At 40.5% G+C, this 18504-nt stretch overlaps 1 long non-coding RNA gene across 3 annotated transcripts in view; it reads right to left on the minus strand.

Annotated features, from left to right (window-relative positions):
* LOC144302758 (uncharacterized) overlaps positions 1-18504 on the minus strand; it is a 217537-nt gene that overhangs the window by 126665 nt on the left and 72368 nt on the right. For 2 of the 3 annotated variants that reach the window (XR_013369818.1, XR_013369817.1), the window contains exon 1: positions 3800-3972. The exons of the other annotated variant lie outside the window; for it this stretch is intronic. This is a non-coding gene — a long non-coding RNA (uncharacterized LOC144302758). Of the gene's footprint in view, positions 1-3799; positions 3973-18504 lie in introns of those variants that run through there. 3 annotated transcript variants of the gene reach the window in all.

An 18504-nucleotide genomic window follows, 5' to 3' on the forward strand; every position in this document is an offset into this window, starting at 1 on the left:
TGAAAGTGAAAGGTTTGGAAAAGCATTTATCATGCAAGTGGGAGTGAAAAAAAAACCTGGGGTAGCAATACGTCTATCAGACAAAATAGACTTAATTTAAAAAAAAAGAAAGAAAAGAAAAGAAAGAAAGAAAGAGAAAGAAAGAAAGAAAGAAAGAAAGAAAGAAAGAAAGAAAGAAAGAAAGAAAGAGGGCAGCCCTGGTGGCTCAGCAGTTTAGCGCCGCCTTCAGCCCAGGGCATGATCCTGGAGACCTGGGATTGAGTCCCACGTCAGGCTCCCTGCATGGAGCCTGCTTAAGAGGAAATCAAAAAATATATGAAGACAAATGAAAATGAACACTATGATCCAAAATCTTGGGATGCAGCAAAAGCTGTTGTAAGAGGGAAGTGGAGAACAATAGAAGCCTACTCCAAAAGGCAAGAAAAATCTCAAAGAAACAACCTAATCTTACACCTAAGGGTGATGGAAAAGAAGAACAAACAAAACCTAAAACCAGCAGAAGGAAGGAAATGATAAAGATTAGAGAAAAAGCAAATGAAATACAAACAAATAAACAAAAATAGAACAAAACAATGAAACCAGGCACTCACTCTTTGAAAAGATCAACAGAATTGATAAACCTCTAGCCAGACCCATCAAGAAAAAAAGAAGACTCAAACAAACAAAATCAGAGATGAAAGAGGGGAAATAATAACCAACACCACAGAAATACAGAAGATTATAAGAGAGTATTATGAAAAATTATATGACAAGAAATTGGACAACCTAGATGAAATGGATAAATCCCTAGAAACAGATAACCTCACTAAAGTGAATCAGAGAGAAATAGAAAATTTGAAGAGGCTGATTATCAGCAATTACATTGAATTAGTAAACAAAAAGCTCAAAAAAAAAAAAAAAAAAAAAAACAAAAAGCTCCAAAGAAATAAAAATCCAGGACCAGATGGCTTCACAGATGAATTCTATCAAACATTTAAAGAAGAGTTAATACCTATTCTTCTCAGGTAGCCCCAGTGGCGCAGCAGTTTAGCACCACCTGCAGCCTGGGGTGTGATCCTGGAGACCTAGGATCGAGTCCCACGTCGGGCTCCCTGCATGGAGCCTGCTTCTCCCTCTACCTCTCTCTCTGTGTGTCTCTCATGAATAAATAAATAAAATGTTTTTTAAAAAAATACTTATTCTTCTCAAACTATTCCAAAAAATAGAAGAGGAAGGAAAGCTTCCAAATTCACTCTATGAGACCAGTATTACTTTGATACCAAAGCTAGATAAAGATACTACCAGAAAGAGAACTAGATCCAATATCTCTGAAGAACACACATGCAAAAATCCTCAACAAAATATTAATAAATAAAATCTAACAATAGATTAAAAAATCATTCACCATGATCAAGTGGGATTTATTTTCAGTATACAAGGGTGGCTCAATATTCACAAATGAATGTTATACATAACGTTAATAAGAGAAAGGGTAAAAACCATATGATCATTTCAATAGATGCAGAAAAACCAATAAAATACAACATCCATTCATGATAAAAAGCCCTCAATAATGTAGGTTTAGAGGGAACACAGCTCAACATAATATAGACCATCTATGAAAAACCCACAACTAATATCATCTCAATGGGGAAAACGTGAGAGCTTTTCCATTAATCAGGAACACGAGAAGGCTGTCCACTCTCACCACTTTTATTCAACATAGTACTAGAAATCCTAGCCGCTAGCAATCAGACAAGGGGGGAAAAAAGGCATCCAAATTGTTAAGGAAGAAGTAAAACTTCCACTATTTTCAGATGACATGATACTATATATTAAAAAAAAAAAAACTAAAGATTACACCAAAAGACTACCAGAACAGATAAACGAATTCAGTAAGTTCACAGGATACAAAATCAATATACAGAAATCTGCATTTCTATACACTAATAATGAGGTAGCAAAAAGAGAATTGTAAAGGGAAACAATTCCATTTACAATTGCACCAAAAATAATAAAATATCTAGGAATAAACTTTAACAAGGAGGTGTAAGACCTATACTCTGAATCCCATAAAACACTGATAAAAGGGCAGCCCCGGTGGCGCAGCGGTTTAGTGCCGCCTGCAGCCTGGGGTGTGATCCTGGAGACCTGGGATCGAGTCCCACGTCGGGCTCCCTGCATGGAGCCTGCTTCTCCCTCTGCCTGTGCCTCTGCCTCTCTCTCGCTCTCTCTGAATGAATAAATAAATAAACCTTTAAAAAAAAAAACACTGATAAAAGCAATTGAAGATGACACAAACAAATGGGAAGAGATTCCATGCTCATGGATTGGAAGAACAAATATTGTTAATATTTCTATACTACCCAAAGCAATCTACATATTTGATGCAATCATTACCAAAATACCAACAGCATTTTTCACATAACTAGAACAAATAATGCTAAAATTTGTATGGAATTACAAAAGACCCCAAAAGCCAAAGCAAACTTTAAAAGAAGAACGAAACTGGAGGTATCACAATCTCAGATTTCAAGATTTACTACAAAGCTGCAGTAATTGAAACAGCACAGTATTAGCCCAAAAATAGATGGTTGAATCAATGGAACAGAATAGAAAGCTTATAAATAAACCCATGCTTTTATACGCAATCAATCCAGAAGAAAGGAGGGAAAAATATACAGCGGAAAAGTCTCTTCAATAAATGGTGTTGAGAAAACTGGCAGCCACATGCAAAAGAATGAAACTTGACCACTTTCTTACAACATACACAAAAATAGACTCAAAATGGATTAAGAATCTAAATGAGAGACCTGAAACCATGAAAATTCCAGAAGAGAACACAGGCAGTAATTTCACTGGCATCCCCAGAGCAACATTTTTCTAAATATGTCTCCTGAGGCAAGGGAAACAAAAGCAAACATGAACTATTGGGACCACGTCAAAATAAAAATTCTGCCCAGTAAAGGAAACAACAAAACTAAAAGACAACCTACTGAGTGAAAGAAGATAAGTGTAAATGACTATATTTGCAATAAAGCATTAGTACCCAAAATATATAATGAACTTAAGTAACTCAACACCAAAATCCAAATAATCCAATTTAGATTAGGCAAAAGACATGAACAGACATTTCTCCAAAGAAGACGTCCAGATGGCCAACAGACACATGCAAAGACGCTCATCATCACTCATCATCAGGGAAATGCAACTCAAAACCCCAATGAAATATCACCTCACACCTGTCAGAATGGCCAAAACCAACAACACAAGAAACAGGTGAGGAGGGAAGGAAACTTCACGCACTGCTAGTGGGAATGCAAACTGGAGCAGCCAGTCTGGATAACAGTGTGGAAGTTCCTCAAAAAATCAAAAAGAGAATTACCATTTGATCCAGTAATTCTACTGGGTATTTACCAAAGAATATGAAAGCACTAATTCAAAGGGACATATGCACCCGTGTGTTTATTGCAGCGTTATTTACAAGAGCCAAGTAACGGGGGCAGCCCAAGTCTCCATCAATCCACGAATGGACAAAGAAGAGGTGATTTATATGTACGATGCAATATTACTCAGCCATATAAATAGAATGAAATCTTCCCATTTGTAGCAACATGGATGGATCTAGAGAGTATAATGTTAAGGAAATAAGTCAGAGAAAGGGAAATACCAAATAATTTCACCCATATGTGGAATTTAAGAAACAAAACAAACAGAAAAAAAGAGACAAACCGAAAAACAAATGTTTAACTGTAGAGAACAAAATGATGGTTACCAGAGGGGTGAGGGGATGGGTGAAATAGGTGAAGAGTGCACTTACCATGATGAGCACCGAGTAACGTACAGAATTGTTGAGTCACTATACTGTACACCTAAACTAATGTAAGACTGTATATTAATGATACTGGAACTGAAAACTTCTTTAAAAGACTTGTTTTTTGACCTAGCACATGGTCTATCCTAGAGAAAGTTTCATGTGTGTTTAAATAGAATGCGTACTATGCTGCTGTTGGGTGGAATGTTCCGTGTATTGTCTGTTAGGGCCATTTAGTCTACAGTGTTGTTCAAGTCCTCTGTTTCATTATTGATCTTCTGCCCGGATGTTTTATCCTTTATTGAAAGTGAGGTCTTGAAGTCTTCTATTATTTTTGTTATTTCTCCCTTCATTTCTGCCAATATTTACTTTATATATTTAGCTGTTCTGATGTTGGGTGCATGTATATTTATAATTCCTATATCTTCCTGTAGATTGACCCTTTCATCATTATATATGGACCTTTTGTCTCTGGTAACAAAAATGGACAATTATTAATTATTTTGTTTAAGGTTGCTCAGGAAAGAATATACCGCAAGCCCCTCAAGGAGCTCACGCCATCTTTTCATCATACCAGGAGCCAATTCCTTCACTTGCTTTATCTCATGTATCTCTTTTAATTTAAGCCCTTCTTCCTGCTTCTGTCTTCTGGTGACATGAACTTCAACTGATCAGCATCTTCATAAATACGCTTATTGAAGCCAGAGACCAAATTACTTCCTTGGACCCACTTAATATACCTCTCAAAAATAAAGCTTCAAGGTCAAATAAAAGGGGAACAATGAAAGGAGTTCCTCATTAACAATACATAGAGATTAAATCTATTTAACATTTACAATGCACCTGCTGTCGTGAGCAGGACACTATGCTCCTAATTTTAGAGTTCCAAGCCAGATCTTATGAAATACACTCATGAAAACACTATGCAAAGTACACAGCAAAAATAGGCACTAAATGGTATTACTGGTATTATTAACAACATAATATTATTTCTACTAATTCTTACTCCCAAGAATATTGCCCTAAAAACCTATCTTTATACAAACTAATATTTCATTAAATATTTGAAGATAAAATTTTGAGAAAGGGGAGAAAGGAGGGAAGAAGGAGCAAGGGTTTTTCTTGCCTTAGATATAAACTTTCCAGGAAAGAAGTACTACCAGACACCACTTTGAGACCTCAATCTTTAAAACAAACGGAATATGACTGTCAAGTCCAGAGTCCCTACACTACCTCCAAAAATATAAATCCCATTGAAGGAGAAGTCAAACTTTAAAATGGTTGTACTTAGGAAATATCATTTAAATTAGAGTATCAGAAATCAAGTTTATGTAACTTAAAGGATAATTTGTCTCACTTTTTTAGGGAAAGGGAAAATTGAGTATGAAAAATGAAAATGGCTTTCCACACAAATTGGCCCCTCTCCTGATAGCATTTGAGTGTGTTCTTAGCTAAGTTTATTCACAGCTTGCATTGCCAGGTGTAGTTCAGCCGACTATGGTAGAGAGTGATGTAGTGGAGAACATTCGAAAAGAACAATTCACTTCAGCTGAATTGTTTTAAACTTGCCGGGCTTTTCTCATTCATAAAATGCTAGATTATGTAAAATGGATCTCACTGAGAGCTCTCTCTTTTGCTTGTATTTTGAATCCCGCTACCTAATTTGTTAACATATGGTCTGAGAGTTGGAGAGTTCGTGCTTAGGAATTCAAATATATGTTAAGCATAAGGCTGTGATCCTGATGCAGAACATGTTGCCATCTATTGTTTGTCAGAGTAAAAGGGATGCAAATTTCAGAATCTAAATGAATAAGATGAATTCATATCTGGGTGGCATTTGTCTTGTAAACGTTCCAGTAGAAAAAAATATATATTAAAAAAAATGTTTCCGGTAGAAACAGGGAAAGAGGACAACCCATCAAGGTTAATTTAAAAAACAAAAGAGAAAAAATAAAAATAACAATATTCATTTTTAATAAATGACTTATAACCATTGAATATTCTAGATGGGTTTCATTTAAGTGGGAGGTTTAAGGATAGAGATATTGAAGGTATTTGACCATAACAGCAACCTTAAGGTCAAGTATCCCAAATTTTAGGTAATGGGCCATCTAGAATTCATTTAATAGGTGGAAATGGCTTTTTAATGTTTGCTGAAAACCAGAGAAACTGAATTCTCCTTTACACTTTATAACAAATCCTCCAAAAAATTTCCAGAGGACCCCCAAACAGATCTGGAAATTATTTCGAGAATGTAAGCTCCATGAAGACAGAGATTTATATACATTTTTCATCCACTGTACCCCTAATGTCTAGAGCTATGCCTAGGACAGAGGAGTATTTAGTAAATACTGTAAAAGTGATTCCATAGGTTTCATATTACATACAAGTAGTAAAACTAGAGACTCCCTGCACTCATCAGGAAAAAGGAAGGAAGAAAGGCAAGAGGGGGAAAAAGGAAGGAGGAAGGGAAGGAAAGAAAAGCAGTGGAAGGAAGGCTCATTTCTCTTAGGGAATACAAGAAATAAGTTAAATACTGTGCAATCTGTAAAAATACTGTCACATTACTGTACCAACTCCGTCAACTCTTCAGGACCTGATTCTACCCCAGACACCATGGCTACTCACAAGGTCAGAAAGCTCAGATCTAAGATGTCTTTATTTATAGAGTAAGTTACTACACAGAAAAATAAATAAGACAGTGGCATGTAAATATCTTTCAATAGTAACACTCTCATACATTTTTCAAACTTGAAATACAACATGGAAAAGAAACACAGCTAAAGTAATTTAACCATTTTAAGCAATTTTGGTAGAACCAATTACATTTAGTTCAGTGTGGGGAGAAAGTTGGAGAAGATTTGTCATTAAAGGAAGAACTTCTGTTTTCAGCAGAAAAAGATAAACCTTTTTATCTTATAACTTCTAAGAACTCCATTCTTTTTAGCAGTGATGACCTTCAACAACAGGTGACCCTTCTAAAAAACAAACTTTGTTCTTATAAAAGAGGAATATTCTCCTCAAAAGTAAAGCATTCCTTTAAACGCTAAAATCCAGAATGCTGGAATTAGAAGTCTGCATTCCAACTATTTTCTTTCTGGAGTTGCTTTCTAGTAATTAAGAATTATAAAAATCCATCAAAATCATACTTTAAGGGGCAGCCCCGGTGGTGCAGCGGTTTAGCGCTGCCTGCCACCCAGGGTGTGATCCTGGAGACCCGGGATCGAGTCCCACGTCGGGCTCCCTGCGTGGAGCCTGTGTCTCCCTCTGCCAGTGTGTGTGTCTCTCTCTGTGTCTCTCATGAAGACAAATAAAACCTCATGAAGTAAATAAAATCTTAAAAACAAACAAACAAACATAATTCAAAAAATAAACTTGTCTCACCAGTACCGTGCTCTTCACTGAACCGCGGTAGGCAGTTGTCACCTCGCCCTGTTATCCCGTGACCCTGCAGCATGGTCAGTGAGCGGGCGTTGAGGTAACTGGGCCAGGCCAGTGGGGCTTTCTCCCAGAGGCAAAGGTGCGCAGCCCATCCAGTGGGTGCAATCTGCTGCCGGCGGAAACCACCACTTGTTCTCACGGGATATAATGAACTGCCACACTGAACCTTTTCCCTGAACTTCCAGAAATCACTTTTTAAGGAATGTGAGGCTTCAGTCCATGATGAAGAACCCTACAGTACTGTAAGAGGAATTAGATCAAAAGCCATACCACCTGCGGGGAAAAGAAATCCAGGAGGCCAAACCATGCTTCACCTTTTATGACCCCTCTCAGACTCAAAGGAATCTTTAGGCAAAATAGAGGGCTGGTCCTGGGAATACTCATCAGGACTTTTGTGAGAGCTACGTCTCCCCCAACATACCACCACGCCCCAAAAAAGCTTCTTGCCAATAACAAAAAATTTTGAGAGAGAAAAAGTATGAAAGAAGGCTAGTGTTTAGTATGCGAATACTGCGAAGGTAGCATACACCCTCCTATAGCGATCCTTACAACAGTGGGGAGCAGATACATTGTCCTCCGTGTATAGCACAGGAAATGGAAGCTCCAAAGGGACAGGAGGCTTTCCCAGGCTCACAGAGCTGTAGGGATAGAATCAATTATCTTAATTCCAGATTTATTGTGCAACTTCCTCCTACACTATAGGGCAAGGTAATGTGATCAATCCATGCTAAGGAAGAAATGACTAATACTGTATATCATTTTCCCCTGAGATTATGTCTTAATAGGATAAAAGAGGAAATAATATTTGGCGGCTACAAGTGTAGACCGTAGTTTAGTCTCAAGATATAAAAGAAACTTGGAGAACCCAGGATAGTCTTCACTTTTATCCCAAGTTTGCCCTGAACGTATCTATAGTCTTAGATATAAATACAAATAGAATTATGTTCAAAAAGTATATTCTGCTGCGAAGTAGCACCAGGGTGTGAAGATCAACCATGAGTCATACACAAGGACCATAGTAAAACCAGTAAATTCTGGGGTCGAGATTTTATTTGCTTCAGGAGAGCCAAAGAATTTCACTTCAGTATACCTTGGATTGCCCTCAGCCTAGATTAGATAAACGGGTCAGAGTAGAGGGAGAAGGAACGAACAGAGACCAAGCCGGCCTTTTGGGGTCTCGCAGATATGCCCAATAGACCTTTCTGCAATAATGGAAATGAACATCTGTGCTACAGTACAGTAGCCACTAGCCACATGTGGCTACCAAGCACTTGAAATGTAACTATAGTACAACTGAGGAACTGAATTTTTCATTTTACTTACTTTTAAATTATTTAAATTTAACCATATATAGCTAATTGCTACCATATTAAGCAGATTAGCTTTTATGACTCCATGGACTCTCATGTCCTCATGGCATCCTTTCTAATATGTTGACCCAGATAGGTGGCCTTCATTGGGCCAGAATTGGCAAGTGTCATTAAAGAGGAGAGATGTGGAAATGGGGGAGGGGACAGATAAAAGTATCAATAACATTTCCACTTTATTTCCTTTTTTAAGGCCCTATAATTGTCAATTCAGATTGATATTTGTTGAGCATGATTTTAATCAATGCAGGGATGAGTGAGACATAGTGTCAGCCCTCTAGATCACAGTCCAGCAGTGAAAAAGGTGATGCTTGAGCCACATAGGCACTGGCCAGGCAAGGACATATGGAAAGGGCCCAATTGTGTGCAGTCAAGTTAGAGCAAGCAAGGCCTAGAAGGAGTTTAGTGTGATTAGAGTGTGGGTGTTGTCATGAGCTGAATTATGTCCCCCCAAAATTCGTAAGTTGACGTTCTAACCCCTAGTACCTCAGAATGTGACTGTATTTAGAGATAAGGGTGTTAAAAAGATAATTAAGGCAAAATGAGGTCATTAAGGTGGGCCTCAATCCAATACAACTTTCCTCATAAGAAGAGGAAATTTAAATACACAGAGTGAAGACCAGGTGAAGACACAGCCATCTACAGGCCAAGGAGAGGGGCCTCAGAAGAAACCAACTTTGCTGATACTTCATTCTTGAACTCCTGGCCTCCAGAATTGTGAGAAAATAAAATTTCTCTTGTTTAAACCACCCAGCCTGTGGTGCTTTGTTATGGCAGCCCAGCAAACTAACACAGGTGTGGACACACAAGAAGTGAGCCTGGAGAATCAGGCCGGAACTAGTTTGTGAAGGATCTTGAGGTCATGCTGAGGAATTGAAGATTTGTCCTTAAAACATTGAAGGGTTTTAAGCAGGAAAGTGGCATGATCGGTTTGTGTTTTTAAACTTTATTTTGTGTGTTAGTTTTAAATCTGCCTTGACTCTTGTTACTTGTTTATACCTGACTTGTTCATCACCAGCCTTGGTTCTGATGTGACTTTAAATATTCCATGATGGCAAGCACAGCTGTGATAAAACACACAGTTATTCTGTAACTCTCTGATATTTGTCACAGGTCAGTAGACAACCCTGTCTTACCATGTTTTAAAAGCTTATACTTGCTGCACCTGGGTCAGACATGATTATTTCACATTCACTGAATAAAATCCCCTAAGTGCCTAAGTGATTCCAAGGTAGAAGAAGTTCAGCAAAAGGGGAGGTGCATTAACTCTTTCAGGTCATCAGGCTACCGTTTAATGCATTATTGCAAACGCACTTTTGAATAAATAACAGGTTGTAAGAGACATTGAGACAATTAGCCTCCTTAAGCTGACTAAAATAAAAGCATGACAGGCAGCTCTGAGCCATATGCCGGATGACTATGATGTAAGGAGGCTTTAAAATAAAAATAGATCTGAAAATTTACATGCAAATGAGTGCTGTCATCTTAGGAGTCAATTTGCTTATTCTAAAAATCCTTCTAGTTACTTAGAACATTTTAGAAACACTCCTTCTGGACATGCTTTCAGAACAGGATAAGGAGATTCTAGTCTTCAGGCCTCACAAGGGATCCAGACTATAGTAAATATAAGGAGGAATTTGCTCTACCTGGGGAGCAAAGGGCTCACCGCTGGGCTTCCTGGAGGCACAGCCTCCCTGGGCTAGAAGAGCCATGGTTTTGAGGGGATAAAAGACCTCTTCCTAAGTGTGCTCTTTATCACCCACACCTACAGACTGGGCAGAGGTCTCTTGAAGAATAAGAAACCCCAGTATTTGTTTGGCAACTTCCACCACACAGCTAAATATTAATTATAAGTAGACTGTGAAAAGGTAAGCCTGTCTATTGTAATCACTGAAGGAAGCACTAAAAAAAAAATATCAAATCCAAAAGAAGTCAGGAAAAGAAAAATAGAAAAATAAAAAACAGAGGGGACAGACAGTAAACAAATTAAAAATTGGTACACCTATATATAACCATATCAATAACTGCATTGAAAGCAAATGAGAAAATGGTGTAAATATCCTAATTAAGATACAGAGATGGTAGAGAGGAAAAACCATAAAATTAATGGGCTAAAAGTAAAACAATAGAGAAAGATCTACGAAAGAAACGCTATCCAAAAAACGCCAGAGAGGCTATGTTAATATCAGACAAAATAAAGATTTTAGAGCACAGAAAGGAACCAGGGATAAAGAAGGGCATTACACAATGATAAAAGTCAATTCATACCAAGAAGATACAGCAGTCCTAAATTTGTATACACCTGAATATAAACCTTGAGGATAACCAAAACGGAAACTGACAGAACTAAGAGAAAAAAGAGAAAATCCACAATCACATTGGGAGCCTTCAACATTTCTCTCTCAAGAGTCAATAGAACAGGAATAAAATAAATAACAATTTTTGATAATAAAAGATATGGAAGACTTGAACAGCACCCTTGATAAATTGAACAACACCATCAAACAACTGGACCCAGCTGATGTTTATCAAGCATCCACCCAACAACAACAAAATACGCGTTCTTTAAAAACGTACTTGAAACATTCACCAACATAGACCATGCTCTACCTTGTACCATGGACTTTAACAAATACTTAAGACGTGACACTAAGTGAAAAAAAGTCAGAGAAAGATAAATACTGAATGATCTCACTTATATGTGGGATCACATATAACAAAAACCAAACCAGAACAAAAAAAAAACACCAAATTCATTGAAAAAAGAGATCAGGTGTGTGGGCACAAAGGCAGGGAGTGATAGAGTTGAGAGGGGGAAATTGGAAGAAAGAGACCAAAAGAGATAAGCTTGCAGTTAGAAGGTAAGTACTAGGAATGAAGCGTACAGCGTGATGACTACAGGTGACTCTGCCGTATAATGCTTAGGAAAGCTGTTAAGGACTCTAGGAATTCTCATCAAAAGGAGAATTTATTTTTTTAAATTTATGATAGTCACACAGAGAGAGAGAGAGAGAGAGAGGCAGAGACACGGGCAGAGGGAGGAGCAGGCTCCATGCACCGGGAGCCCTACGTGGGATTCGATCCCGGATCTCCAGGATCGCGCCCTGGGCCAAAGGCAGGTGCCAAGCCGCTGCGCCACCCAGGGATCCCAAAAGGAGAATGTTTTTCTCTTCCTTTTATTGTATCTACGTGAGATGATGGATATTAACTAATCCGATGGTGGTAGTTACTTCACAATATATGTAAATCAAACACGTTAAACACATACAATGGTGGATGTCAATCATTTCTCAATAAAGCTGGAAAAAAATTGAAGTCATACAAAATATGTTCTCCTCCCAAAAGGAAATAGACTAGAAATCAGTAACAGAGATATCTAAAAAAAAAAAAAAAAAAAAAAAACTCCCAATATCTAGAAATCAAACTACAGCCTTCTAAATAATCAATGAGTCAAATAAAACATTTCAAGGGAAATTAGAAAATATTTTGAACTAAATAAAAATACAATGCATCATTTATAGGTTAAAGTGATTGGAGAGGAAATTTGTGCTAATACTACAAAAGAAGAAATATCTCAAATAAATAAGGTATATTTCAATTTAGGAAATTAGAAATTAAGAGCAAGCTAAACCCCAAGCAAGAAGAAAAGAAATATAATTATAAAATCAGAAATCAATAAAATTTTTTTAAATGAGAAAATTAGTGAAACCAAAAGTTTGTTCTATAAGGAAGCCAATAGAGTTGATATATAGCCAGATAAAAAAAAAATAGGAAAAAAAAACATACAAATTAATACCATGAATAAAAGAGGACATATCAACATACTCCTCAGACATTAAGGAGAGAGTAAGGGAACACTACAAACAGCTCCATATGAATTCAACGACATGAATAAAATAGAGCAATTCCTTGAAAGTCTAATGACCCAAAACTTATTCAAAACGAAATAAATAACCTGAACATCCTTATATCTATTACAGAAATTGAATTTGTGATCAAAATCCTCCTGACAAAGGAAATGCCAGATCCAAATGCTCTCACTAGTAAATTCTACCAATTGATTTTTGACAGTGAGGCGAAAGAAAATGCAGTGGGGAAGGAACAGTCTTCACAACAAATGGTAGTGGGTCAACTAGACATATTTATTTAAAATTAAGACAACCTGTATCTCACACCTTATGGGAAATTTTTTTTTTTAAGATTTTGTTTATTTATTCATGAAAGACACAGAGAGAGGCCGAGACACAGGCAGAGGGAGAAGCAGGCTTCCTGCAGGGACCCCGATGCGGGACTCGATCCCAGGACCCTGGGGTCATGCCCTGAGCCAAAGACAGACAGACACTCAACCGCTGAGCCACCCGGACGTCCTACCTTATGGGAAAATTAACTCAAAATGCATCATAAATCTAACTGTAAACATAAAACCTAGAAAGCTTTTAAAGGAAATGTAGAAAACATCTTCATGACCTTGGGCAATGTAAAGTGTTCTTAGAAACAACCCCAAAAGCATGAGCCATTAAAAAAAAAAAAGGCTGATAAAACAGTCTTCATCAAAACTTAAACCTTCAATTTGATGGAAGTCACTATCAGGAGAATAAAAATACAAGGTACACACTGGGAGAAAGACTTGCATACCAATATCTAACAACGATAGACTTGTATTGGGAATGTAAAAGGAATACTGGAAACTCAACAAGAAAACAAAAAATGGGCAAAAGATTTGAATAGATATTTCACAAAAGAAGAGGGCCAAATGACAAAAACAGCAAATGAAAAGATAACACCATCAGACATTAGGGAAATGCAAACAGTGAGATAACTACGTTTCCAAGAGAATGTTTTTTGTTTTTGTTTGTTTGTTTGTTTTTCAGAAACTGGACTTCTACGTTGCTGGTGAGAATGGAAAATAGTACAGCCATTTTGGAAAGCAATTTGGCAGTTTCTCATACAGTTAAACATACACTTACCATATGACTCAAAGTCAGGAATCCCACCCCTGGTATTTACACAAGAGAAATGAAAACTCATGAACATAAGAACACACACAGAAAACAAAAAAGCAATGTTGACACAAATGTTCAGAGCAGCATGTTCTTGTAGTCACCACCGGCTGGAAACCACCCAAATGCCTTTCGACAGACGAATAGATAAACTATGGGATATCCATACAATGGAATGAAATAAAAATAAAAATTAACTATTTATACATAAGACAACGCAGATGAATCTTAAATGCGTTATCTCAAGTGGAAAAAAAAAGCTAGACTGAAAAGATTACATGCTGTGCGATTCCATTTATTCTTCTGATAAATAAATATGATTCTATTTATTTATCTGACAGTCTGGGGAAGTCAGGTCTAAAGGGACAGAGGACAGATCAGGAGATTTCCATGGGGAGCTTTTAGCACACAGAGCGGCAGAAGCGGCTTGGGCAGGACAAGGGAACTTTCCTGTATCCTGCTTTTCACGATGGGTACATGATTTTTGCATTTGTCTAAATGTTTTAATTAAAAAACATATGAGTTAAAAATAAAGGGAAATAAACTTCATCTGGAACAGACCCTCTACTTGCCTGCTCCCCCCTTATTTTTGCGTCAATTCCCAGAAACAGATCGGAGTCCCGTTTTGGCGGGAGAGACAGAGCAGGGGTGGACGGGGCTAGTCCTTCTGGACTCTACATCCCCGTATTTTTATAATAAAAGTTCTTTCCAGCTCATTTACTCTTTTTTCTCAGTAGTTTTTAAGACAGGAACCAGCGGGCAATTATCCCTAAAACAGAATGAAGAGAAACAGCTGACTTTGCTCACGTGGCAAGCCCTTCCTAAACTGGCTGATCTTTTTTTATTGAGGCCTAAACATCAGTGTCACAGCAGTGCCAGGTGCAAACGGCGACGGGCGAGCCGGTACCTTCCGCTCAGCTCCTGCAGGCGAGGCTCCCGTCTGTCCCCACGGCCACCCAGTGCCATCGCTGTGCTGCCTTTGCTGACCCTCTCACCCCGTGCCCCACCCCTGCCCTGGAAGCCGGGACCTCTCAGCCTCTCCCGTCCCCGCTCCCGCCCGTGACCACCAGTTTATTCTCTGTATTTATGGCTCCGCTCCTACTTGTGTGTGCGCGTGTTTGTTCATTTCTTCTGTTTTTTGTACATCAGATGTAAGTAAAATCATAGGGTTCTACGTCTTTCTCTGACTTATTTCACTTGCACTACGGCTTCTAGGCCCCTCTGTGTCGTGGCAGAGGACAAGATCCCCTTCCGTCCGCGGCCCAGCACCTGTCCGTGTGTGCGCGTGTGTGCATGGATGCCGGCCTTGCCTCCACATCTTGGCTGTTGTAAATGATGCAGCAACGAACATGGGGGCGATGGATCTCTTTGAGTTCCTGCTTTCATTTTCTTTGAGTGAATACCTGGCAGTGGAATTACAGGCCATATGGTATTTCTGTTCTTACTGATTTGTCGATTCTTACATCGGGCTCTTCCTAGATTTCTTCCAGTGCACCTGGAAAAGCCTGACATCATCTCAGTAAAAATTTGGTTTTGCTACTTAAAAATGAAAAATCTGTTGCTACTCAAACAAATTTACAAAAATAAAGCCTCCTCTCATGTTGGTTCCAAATTGAATAGGAACTCTCCTGTTTATTTTTTATCCTCTCGTATTTTGTGTATTTCTGTGAGTTGCCTAATGTCGTCTTTGAATGAGTAGGGTAATTTTTTTTTAGCTTTAATTACTTGCATTTTGTGGTGACCATCATTTGAGTGTCTGCATGTCCTATTATATATTTGACTACCTCAGTCTTACTTGTTTAGAACCATATTTTCCTATTATATGAAAAAAGGAACTGTTTCTGTTGTCTTTTCATGATCTTAAATAAGTTTTGGTGCAGTAAAATCAGATTTCCTTGGTTAAAGATATTTTGCTGTATTGTTTTGATGCTACACCTGCTGGACACAATCTTCTTGAATGAATTAGAAACGCCGCCCCGGGCTGCTGGGCGAGCTGAGAGCTCTAACAACCGATTCCTAATCTCTCTCTGGTGTGAACTTCAGTCTCCACGTCAGACGGCCCAGCGGAAGCCGGCCCGGGTCAGACTACATCATCTCTGGCCAAGATCTTGCAAGAGCCGCAGCACAGACACACTAGGGAGCGGGCCGGGAAGGAAGGCCGCAGAAGCTCCTGCAGGCCCGACGGAGCCCAGACCCGGAGGGAGGGCGAGGACCCCCGACGGCCCGGGCAGGAGAGCCAGCGCCTGGCGATGAGACACGGAGGTACCCGGCCCGGCGACAGACCGACAGACCGAGACGGGGACGTGGACAGCCGCAGCCGGCCTGAAAAGCAAGCGGCAGAGCGAGAAGCCCTCTCCGTCCTGGGGTGCCGGGATCCCAGTGACCATACTGGGCCTTCAGGAGGAAGCACCAGTTTCCTTTGAATGGAGGCCACGGGCTCAAAGGCTGCTCTTCCTGAAGCGCTGAGAACGAGGCAGGTGGGCCAGGGCCACCTGCTGCCCCGCCGCCCTCTGCTGCCCCCGGCTCCCTCGGCCGCCACCTCGAGCCCCGTGCCAGCTTCCTCTGTCCCCCGCTGCCCACACAGGGCCTTCCATCCAGTTGCCCAAAACAGCAAGTGTGGCCCGAGAGCTCGCACCCCTTGTTGCACCGAGGAGGCTGGCCTCGGCTGCCCTCAGGTTGTGGCCTCTGCCAAGAGCCAGTTGATGATGAACAACACGGAGGTCCCTGTCCGCGTGAACCATGAGGTCTGGGCATGGAAGAGAGACACGACAAAATAACTGACAAATGGTGACGCGCTGCGATCCACGCTCTGGAAGAAAGGTGAGGGGCGTCGAGCATTTGTCACAGGGACTCCTTGGCCTGGGAGCACTGAGAACTCCCAAAGAAGAAGCGCTCCACTGGGTGTTATGTGTTGGCGAATTGAATGTAAATAAAATATTTTTTTAAGAAAGAACATATGCAAACCTAAAAAAAAAAAAATTCAACGAAAGTACTAACTATTCCACCCAAAGTTGGCCTGAAATGGAGACAGGGACACAGAGCATTGGAGGGAGGAGCGGGAGGGGGAGCGAAGTACCAAGACGCCGACCCATGTTCTCTTACTGAATTTGCGAAATGAGAACTTGACTGACGCGCCGTCGGAGCAGAGGCCTCTGACCCGCCCTCGCCACTTGGCTACCACGTGTGCGTGGCGACTCCCTTCGCCTTTCTTACCCCAGTCTGTCCGCCAGGACTGTGGATGACGGGTGACCTGGAACCCCATCGTGCTGCAAATACCTCCACTTAGCGCAGCAAGCAGCCAGAAAATATCTTCCACAATTTTTAGTGTTTTCTGCCAAGTTTCGTATGGGCAGAAGGGCAAAGGGCACTAGGAGCCAGGCGTGTAGCTCCTGCTTCCCGAGCCAGGATCCCCAGCTGGGAGCTAGCTCAGCCCCAAACCCATCTCTCCGTCCTTCTCAGGAGGCGGCGGACGGGCTCAAGATGCAAACAGAACCAGGGGTGCCACGCAATGCAGATATTTAGAGGAAGAGACTTTCTTCCCAGGGAAACTCCAAGTGTGATTTTACGCGGCCCCACGACCGATAAGCCTACGGCATCGAAGCTACTCCAGATCTGGAATATTAGAAGCTACTTGCAAAGAGAAGAGGCATATCCTATATACTTCATCAGCTTTTCTAGAGTTAAGCTGATGGTGCCAATCAAGGGAGGCCAGGTAGGTGCTAGACATGGCAGGGATGGTGACAAGCCTTAAGAAATTTAACTGAGGCTTTGTTTGATACGAGAGGAAATCTTGGTGGCTCACAATCCCCCCATCCAAATAGTGATTGAAAAAAATCACAATAATAATGCCAGGACTAAACAGCGTAAGGACCTGCCCAGGGACCAAGCTTCCAAAGAACCACAGAACCTCGCCAGCAACTCAGGGAAACCTCCATTCCAAGAAGCAGCAGCGAACAAGTGAGTCCCTGATAAGGCAGGTGTCTCCCCTTTATGTCACCTCGCTGACCGTGTTGAGCCTTCTGCTTTGTGCAAAAGATTTGATTTTTTTTTTTTTTATTTATGATAGTCACACAGAGAGAGAGAGAGAGGCAGAGACACAGGCAGAGGGAGAAGCAGGCTCCATGCATCGGGAGCCGGACGTGGGATTCGATCCCGGGTCTCCAGGATCGCGCCCTGGGCCAAAGGCAGGCACTCAACCGCTGCGCCACCCAGGGATCCCTATGCAAAAGATTTGAAACTGCTTTCTGTGTGACTGGCTCTTCCACAAGGATCCCGGGGAGAGAAAGCCTTTCACCCCCGGCTGCGCAGCCGGAACCAGCAGTGCCTGAAATCGACTTCCAGGTCAGAGCCAAGTGTTGACCTACGTGGAGTGAACGGTTACGGATAAGATGCCACACAGGCAGGTTTCCACAGCTCAGGGTGACACTCAAGTCAATGATGCAAATGGAGCCGCTAGGGAGGATGCAAAGGGTTAAATTACTCTGGCTGGGTATTTATTTTTAAAATTAGTACCAAAAGGAAATTTGGCAGGCCGTAGTTACGAAGTAGATGAACAAAATAGGATTATTGGATGTTTCAGAGATCACATGGCTCACTGTCCGGGCACCAGCTGCGCCTACACTCCCTAAAATGTTTAATGCATGAGGTGCCCTGGGCACACACAAATGTGAGTGCTCTCTCTCTCTCTCTCTCTCACACACACAGACACACACGAATAGCTGGTTACTGTTTTCCTTTTTCTTAAGATCCTCTATCACTTGTGACATTGACTTTTCTGAACTCCAAGGGTGACCTTTCAGCTATTATTAAGAAGAATGAATCAGGAATAAAAGAAAACTAACTGCCCATTGGGTCCTTTCATCATCCTCTCGAAAGGGGGTTCCTGCATCCCCATTGTTCCTCT

This window comes from Canis aureus, chromosome 31 (genome assembly GCF_053574225.1).
Source record: "Canis aureus isolate CA01 chromosome 31, VMU_Caureus_v.1.0, whole genome shotgun sequence".
Taxonomy (NCBI): Eukaryota; Metazoa; Chordata; class Mammalia; order Carnivora; family Canidae; genus Canis; species Canis aureus.